The sequence below is a fragment of the Gracilinanus agilis genome, chromosome 3, assembly GCF_016433145.1.
Source record: "Gracilinanus agilis isolate LMUSP501 chromosome 3, AgileGrace, whole genome shotgun sequence".
NCBI lineage: Eukaryota > Metazoa > Chordata > Mammalia > Didelphimorphia > Didelphidae > Gracilinanus > Gracilinanus agilis.
Window position 1 is genome coordinate 65,058,502 of NC_058132.1, and position 7,670 is coordinate 65,066,171.

The window sequence follows — 7,670 nt, forward strand, 5'->3', positions numbered from 1 at the left end:
ACCTGGAAAGCGAGGTCGAGTTTCCTCCACACTCTCTCCCCTCCCAGTCTTCTCTTCCTCTGGAGCTCCGAAAGGTTGGCTGGTAAGTCTGCCCAGCCTGGGGCCTGCCCATGGCAGCCTCTCTCACGCACACCCTGCTCAGGAGCTGACGACAAATTCCTCATTTTCAAAGCAGCCTGGAGAGCCTCGTCCTCTGCCCTCCTCCCACCCAGCCTAAGCACAATCAGGCTCCCAAGGGCTCCGACACCCAGGCCCAAGGGGATGATGCATTCACTAGTCACTGAAGCTAGGCAGGGCCTGCCCCTCCCACCGGCCCACTCTGACTCCCTTCTGAGGTGTCAGGAACCCAGCCCCAGTCACCAGTGCTCTGAGGGAATCTCTGCCCGTCCCTCCCTCTGAACAGCCATTCGCCAAGCCCCCTCCCTAGAGAGGCCTCATCCATGCTCTGTAATCCAGAGTCTCCCCAAATGACAGCTCCAACCATGTCTCCAACTGATTTAAAATCTTGTATATCTTTTTTTTTTTTTAATCTTCACCTTCTGTCTTAGAATCAGTACTAAGTATTGGTTCCAAGACAGGAGAGGGGTAAGAGCTAGTCAATTGGGGTTAAGTGACTTGCCCAGGATCACCCAAGTAGGAAGAATCTGAATCTAAATTTGAACCTAAGACCTCCTGTCTCCCAGGCCTGGCTCTCTATCTACTGAGACACCTAGCTGTCCTAAATTATTTAATTCATTATATATTTGATTATTGTATGTCATACCTCAATTATGTTTTAATTGAATTCTGTTTCAAATAAGATACTAGTTATAAAAAGCACTTAGCACAGTGCTTGGCACATAGTAGGTGCTATATAAATTCCTATTCCTTTCCCCTTACCTTTGAGAGCATCTCAAACTGAACTCAACTCATTTGCTTTCTTCTCCAAGCTCGCTCTTCCTGATTTCTTCCTTGCCTTTGCCCTTGCCTCTGACCATCGTACCGGGTCCCTGGGCTGGATACTTCAGCTTTAACCCCCTACCCTCTTTTGCCATCCCACATCCCAGATTGTTGCCAGATCTTTCTGGTTCTCTCTTTCTAGGGTACCTTTCTTCTCCAGTGCCCTAGCCCCCCCACTCTCACCCAGGCCCTCTTTCTCCTTTTCTCTTTCCTGAACGATCTCAAAGAGCCTTGTAACTGGTTCCCTGACCTCCTTCATCCACCTAAGGCAAGCCAGGACAACCTTTCATTCAGTATCACTGCCTTGTCACTCATGACCTTACGGTCATTCCCCTCAGGCTTTAGCACTGAGCCCCCACTCCATAGCTTGGCCTCCAAGGCCTTCCACCATCTGACCCCAACCCACCTTTGCAGGCTTATCTTTCTCTGCTCTCCTTTACGTTCTTCATGCTATGGCCAGGCTGGACTGCTTGCTGTCTTCTGCACACACCACACAAATTCCAACAAAACAAATGCTTATGTTCCCAAGCTTGTACCATTGCTCAAAACATTCCCTTACTAGGCTGCCCTTCCCTCTCCTTTCCATCAATCCATGAGCAGGATTGGCAAACAACACCGCAGAGATTAGGCATCAGTTACCTTTGTAGGATGTACGAGGAAATGACACTGGGGTTAAGAGAGAAAAGAGGCAAAAACCCCCCAAACACTGCTTTGGGGGACAGGGGACTCCACCCCCCCCTTCAAGAAACCTTCCCAGACTGACCTCAATGCCTCTTTCCTTAGGGTCACACTGTTGTGGGACCTACATCCTCTTGGCTTGGCTCCCAGCTTCTCAACCTTCTGTTTTCTGATCACAATCCTGGCCCAGGGTTTCCTTGGGTTCCCCCACAGCACCCTGAATTGTGGGGGAGGGGAATGAAAAGGGTCAGATGAGCTGGTCATTGGCAGAAAATATAAGCATAGAGGTCTATGGACCAAATAGACCTAGAGAGAAAAGTATAGACATTATCCTCCCTCTCCCCCTGAAAGGTGGGGAATACACCCCTGTGACACTACAAGAGGCACAAAATCTTCTAGAAGACCTGGAAAGGACACCAGAATCGTATTGAGGACTTACTAGAAGCAGACTCCTTGAATATTAAGAACTCAGATGACCTCCCCCCTCCCCCCCAGACAGTATTGCATTTTACAGATGAAGAAACTCAGGCCCAGATGGGGAAGATCTTGTACTTGGTGAAAGACAGAACTGGGGTGCTCTTCTCATCCCAATCCCAGGGTTCTTGCTGTATACCCCCTGTGGCACCTGTCCCTTCTCTATCCCCACTGCTACTATACTCCCTAACTTGCCATTATCACCTGCCTGGACTGCTGAAAGCCTCCTAATGGAGCATCTTACCTTCATTCCTTCCATGTTGTCCCCCTACCCCCATCCTTTATCATGCCAAAATAATCCCTCTTTTTCCATAGATATAGTCATGCGATTTCTGCTTCAAAGTTTCTGTTGTTTCTCCTTTGCTGGAGAAGCAGAAGCCCTTACCTGGCATTCAAAGCCCTCAATAACCTGTATTCCAAATGATTCCCTGCCATGGAATTTGACTCCAGCCAAATTGGACTCCTTGTTGGTTCCAGATTGAACCTGCCTTGCATTTTCTCACTCCTGTGCCTTTCCTCACAATGTTCTCTATGCCAACATGGTCTTCCTCTCCCTACTTTTCAATTCTTGCTGACTCAAATGATACACGCTGCCTCCAGGAAGTCTCCCCTGCAAGAGATGTTACAAAAGTAACATCAACAGTCCTTGGCAACAAACTGAATGTGGAGTGTAGGGGCAGAGGGAGGGAGGGGAGTTGAGAGAGTCAGGAATTGAGGATGATACCTTTGTTGCAAGCCTGGGTGATTGGGAGGATGTGGTACCTTCAACAATAATAGGAAAATTAGAAGGGAGGGTATGGGGGGAAAGAAGAACATTGTTTGAGACATGTTGGGTTTAAGATGTCTAGAAAACAGTGAAAGGAGCAGAACCAGGAGAACATTATACACAGAGAGGGATACGCTGTGGCACAATCGAATGTAATGGACTTCTCTGCTAGCAGCAATGCAATGATCCAGGACAATTTTGAGGGATTTATGAGAAAGAACGCTACCCACATCCAGAGAAAGAACCATGGGAGCAGAAACAAGAAAACAACTGCTTGATCACATGGTTTGATGGGGATATGGTTGGAAATGTAGACTCTAAGCGATCACCCTAATGCAAATATCAATAATATAGAAATAGGTCTTGATCAATGACACATGTAAAATCCAGTGGAACTACATGTTGGCTATGGGAGGGAGGTGGGAGGAGGGGAGGGAAAAAACATGAATCATGGAACCATGGAAAAATATTCTAAATTAATTAAATAAAATTTTTCAAAAAAAAAAAATGATGTCTAGAAGACATCCAGTTTGAGATGTTCACTAGGCAGCTGGAGATCTGCGATTAGAGGAGAAAGGTCAAACTGGATGACCAGATTTGAAACTAATTTGCATAGAGATGATCAGTAAATCCAGGGCACCTGATGAGATCACCAGGCCAAAGAGGGATAAGGAGGATGGGCTGAGGACTCCAACATCAACAGTTCACTGGCTGTGATGAAGGACCCTGAACAAGGAGTCATCTTTCTCAGAAGAACAAATCTATGTAGTCTATGGAATACAATACACAATAGTACACTGGATACCACAGAGTAGAGCATCAAGGAAGAGACAGTGATCACCAGTGTCAAAGGCTGCAGAGAGGTCAGAGGGGATGACTGAGAAAAGGCCAATTTTGGAGAGAGCAGTTCCAGTGCGGTGATGAATTTGGAAGCCAGATTGCAGAGAGTTGAGGAGAAAATTAAAGGAAAGGAAGGGTGGGTGAGCACCTACTGTAGATGGCCTTCTCAAGAAGGTTAGCCACAGAGGGAGAAGAGATATGGGATGACAGTTAAGGTAGGTAAAGGATTAAAACATTTTTTTAATGATACATAATTTCAGATGGAGTCTCTTTGCTGTTATATATATATATATATATATATATATATAGTCCTACTTTACCTTCTATTTTAGAATCAATACAAAGTAACAGTTTGGGAGTGATCCAAAGCTGAGGCTTGACAGGGCAAGATCAGCCATGAAACAGAGTTTTTATCAAGTTTTTATCCTCAAGAGGATAGTGTAGAGTTGAACTGGACTACCAAGGAATTGGTCAAGATGAAGAAGGGAGGAGGGTATAGTTAGTGCAGGGGGGAAGGCCTGGGAAGAACTGAGGGGCTGAGGGATTGGAGGTAACAGTGTGGAAGAACAGGGTTTGGAGTTGCAAGGCAGAGAAGTGGAATGACAATAGATTAAGGTCAAATAAGCAAATTTCAGAGATCGTGAACATAGAAATGGTGCATTTGTGAGTGGTGATGAGCTCAAAGATTTCACCAGATTTGTGTGTGGCTGACGTGGAGTGAAGCGAAAATCATGTGAAATGAATTAATTGAGGAACTGTGAGTTAGGATGTCTGAAGAAGAGTTTATATATATATATATATATATATATATATATATATATATATATATCGGAGTCCCCCGAGTATGAGGACAGAAGTTGGGAAGGAGCCAGGCAATGAACTCATGAGATAAAGAACAGAAGTTGTCCTGGAGGCTGGTAGACAACAGCTACAGGAATTTTGAATGAGGGAGTGGTATGGATTGAGGGAAACTCAAAGGAGAAGTAACAGCGATGGTGATAGAGGGAGAATCTGGAAGTGGCGGTGGCAGACAAGGAGTATTCCAGTTGGGCATGAGTGGAGAGGCAGCCAGTGCTGGAAAGAGTGCCCAGGAAGGCTGTGTCATTGGGAGGAGGCTAGAAAACCTCATCTACCATTCACCAACCAGGCAGCAGCCTCCGTCATGAAATGGGTCCTTACTGGCTCTGTCACTAACATGCTATGTGACTTGAGACAAGACTCCCTGAGTTGATTTCTCAGTTTTAAAATTTAAAACAATATTTACTCATGGTATTGTTGGGAGAAACCTTAAAGTGCTGTATCAGCGTGAGCCCTCATCGTGTCTTGTCTATTATCATTGTTATCTTTTCCTGTCTAACATCTGGTGTGCTGAGGCCGTTCTCAACTCCATCATTCCATGTTCCAAAGGGCCCTTTTAGCTCCCATATTCTGTGTTCTGAAGATCTTCCCAATGGTGACCTTCCATGTTCAGAGGGTCACCCCAGCTCTGACCTTCCATGTTCTGAAGTTCCTTCTTGTCCTAATTTTTAAGGGTCTTTTGATGAGATGTTAGCTAACAAAAGGACACTAGAGTTTTGACCAATGGGATAGATGAGATAATTTCCCCAAACTGGGGTTCCCTGGACTTCAATTCCTTTCGTGATTTTTCTTCACTTGGGGGTAGAGATGGGTGGTTGAAAGGGGTTGGGGGCAGAGAATGCATTTATTCAAACAAATGTAGGAAAAAAAGGACAAATAGTCCAGACTTGGCATTGAAGGTCACTTAGAATAAGGTCTGAGCCACAAATTTATTGGTGATCCCAATAAGCCCAAGCAAGTCACTTCATCTCTGGGCTTCGGTTCCCTCATCTATAAATGGACATACAATAAATAGATGTGCGGTACCTGCCAGACCTTCACAGAAGTGTCTTGAATACCAAGTGAGAGGATGATGTGAAAGCATTTTGCTAAGTTAGTGTATGAGTTAGTTACATTTGCTTAGAGAACATGGCTGATTGGGCCTGGTGTCAGGAAGATCTGAGTTCAAATTTGGCCTCAGACACTTACTAGCCATATGACCCTGGGCAAGTTAAATAACCCCATTTACCTCAGTTTTCTCCTCTGTAAAATGAATAGGAGGAGGAAATGGCAAACCACTCCAGGATCTTTGCCAAGAGAATCCCAAATGGGATTGTGAAGAGTCAGACAAGACTGAAACAAATGAATAACAACAGCAAATAGCTGATCACACTAATCTGCCTTAAACATGGATCTCATCATGTTACCTCCTCTCCCTATTGCCTACTGAATCAAATTAAAAATCTTCAGTCTAGCATTCAAGGCCCTCCCTTAATCTGGTGCTACCCAGCTTCCTCATCCAATCTCATGTTACTTCCCTGCCAGAAGTCTCAGCCCAGCAAGACTAATTTCCATCCCCTGTATGTCAATTAACAAGCATCTATAAAGCACCATGGATAGAATGCTGGGTCTGGAGTCAGGAAGGCTTAATTTCAAAATCCAATCTCAGATATTTACTGTTTGACCCTGGACAAGTCACTTAGCCTATGTTTGCTTAGGATGCAGCTAGGTGGCTCAGTGGATACAGCGCTGGCCTGGAGTCTCCTCTTCATGAATTCAAATCTGTCCTCAGACACTTCCTAGCTGGTGTGACCCTGGGCAAGTCACTTAACCCTTCTTGTCTCAGTTTCCTCATCTGTCAAATGAGCTAGAGAAGGAAATGGTAAACCTTGTCAGTATTTTTGCCAAGAAAACCCCAAATAAGGTCACGAAGAGATGGACACAAGTGAAATGAGAAAACAACTCTCTGACTCCAAGCCTGGCATGCTCCCTACTGTGTCCATGTCCCCATTCCCCTCCAACAGGATGGCATATACCCGACCATGCCTTACCTTTAAACTGGATGATATGGACTTCTCGACCTTGCTACCCACTTTTCATTTAGGCAAGTCACTTGATACCTTTCTAGGCCTCAGTTTCCTCCTCTGAAAAATTGAGCAACTGGACTAGATGATAATTTAAGATCCTCTACAATTCTAAGTCTGGGGACAGAGTTCTTTGCTTGGTTCTGGGGGAAATACAGGCTCCCTTGCAAGTCGAAATCCAATGCTGCCTCCCAACGTCAACTCTCTCATGCTCGCCAGCTCCTTCTCAACCACTGTCCAGCCTTGTGATTTATGTCTTTGGTCTTATTCTCCACCAGCTTCTGAGGCCCCTGGGCCCAGGGCTGACCAATGCTCTGAATGCAGAAGGCAATTTGAAACACACAAGATTGCAGATGCTACTCATCAACTAAGTTGGGGCTCACTCAGGACAGGGCAGCAGGACCATGCCAGACTCCTGGCTCCAGGGCAGATGCCCATCCAGCCCATGCCCAGGCCTGTTTTTCCTACCACACTTGGGTAGCCATGGATGGTGGAGGGGGGAAGGTTGGGGCAGTGGAGCCAATTGTTACCACCTGACCACTAGATAGGGTTGTTTGCAAAGCACTCTATATGTATTATCTTATTTAATCCTCACAATGATACTTTCAGGGAGGTATACTAAGTATTATCCTCATTTTACAGATGAAAAAGTTTGCAGAGAGGGAGAGAGGAAACATTTTTTAAACATATACCATTGCTAAGCACTTCAGAAACAGCCTCCTGTTAAATCCTTGCAATAGCCTGAAAGGAGGCAGATGCAAAGTTGGGCAGAATTTGAACTCAGGTCTTCCTTACATGTCTATCACTCTGTCCACTGAGCCACCTAACTGCCTTATTCGCTCATCTAATAAAAACCTGAAGAGGAATTTGAATCCAGGTCTTCCCAACTCCCAGGTGGCACAATGGATAGAGTTGCTGGGACTAGAATCAAGACCTGATTTCAAATTTGGCCTCAGGCACTGCTTAGCTGTGTGACCCTGGACAAGTCACTTCATCCTGTTTACCTCAGTTTCTTCATCTGCCAAATGAACTGCAGAAAGAAATGGCAAATC

At 45.3% G+C, this 7,670-nt stretch overlaps 1 long non-coding RNA gene across 1 annotated transcript; it reads right to left on the reverse strand.

Annotated features, from left to right (window-relative positions):
* Positions 1-48: 48 nt before the first annotated feature.
* Positions 49-1,765, reverse strand: LOC123243185. The gene is made up of 3 exons (XR_006505846.1): positions 1,703-1,765; positions 1,346-1,419; positions 49-145 (listed from the first exon to the last, which is right to left on the reverse strand). It is a non-coding gene; the product is annotated as an uncharacterized LOC123243185 (long non-coding RNA).
* Between the last annotated feature and the right edge of the window lie 5,905 nt (positions 1,766-7,670).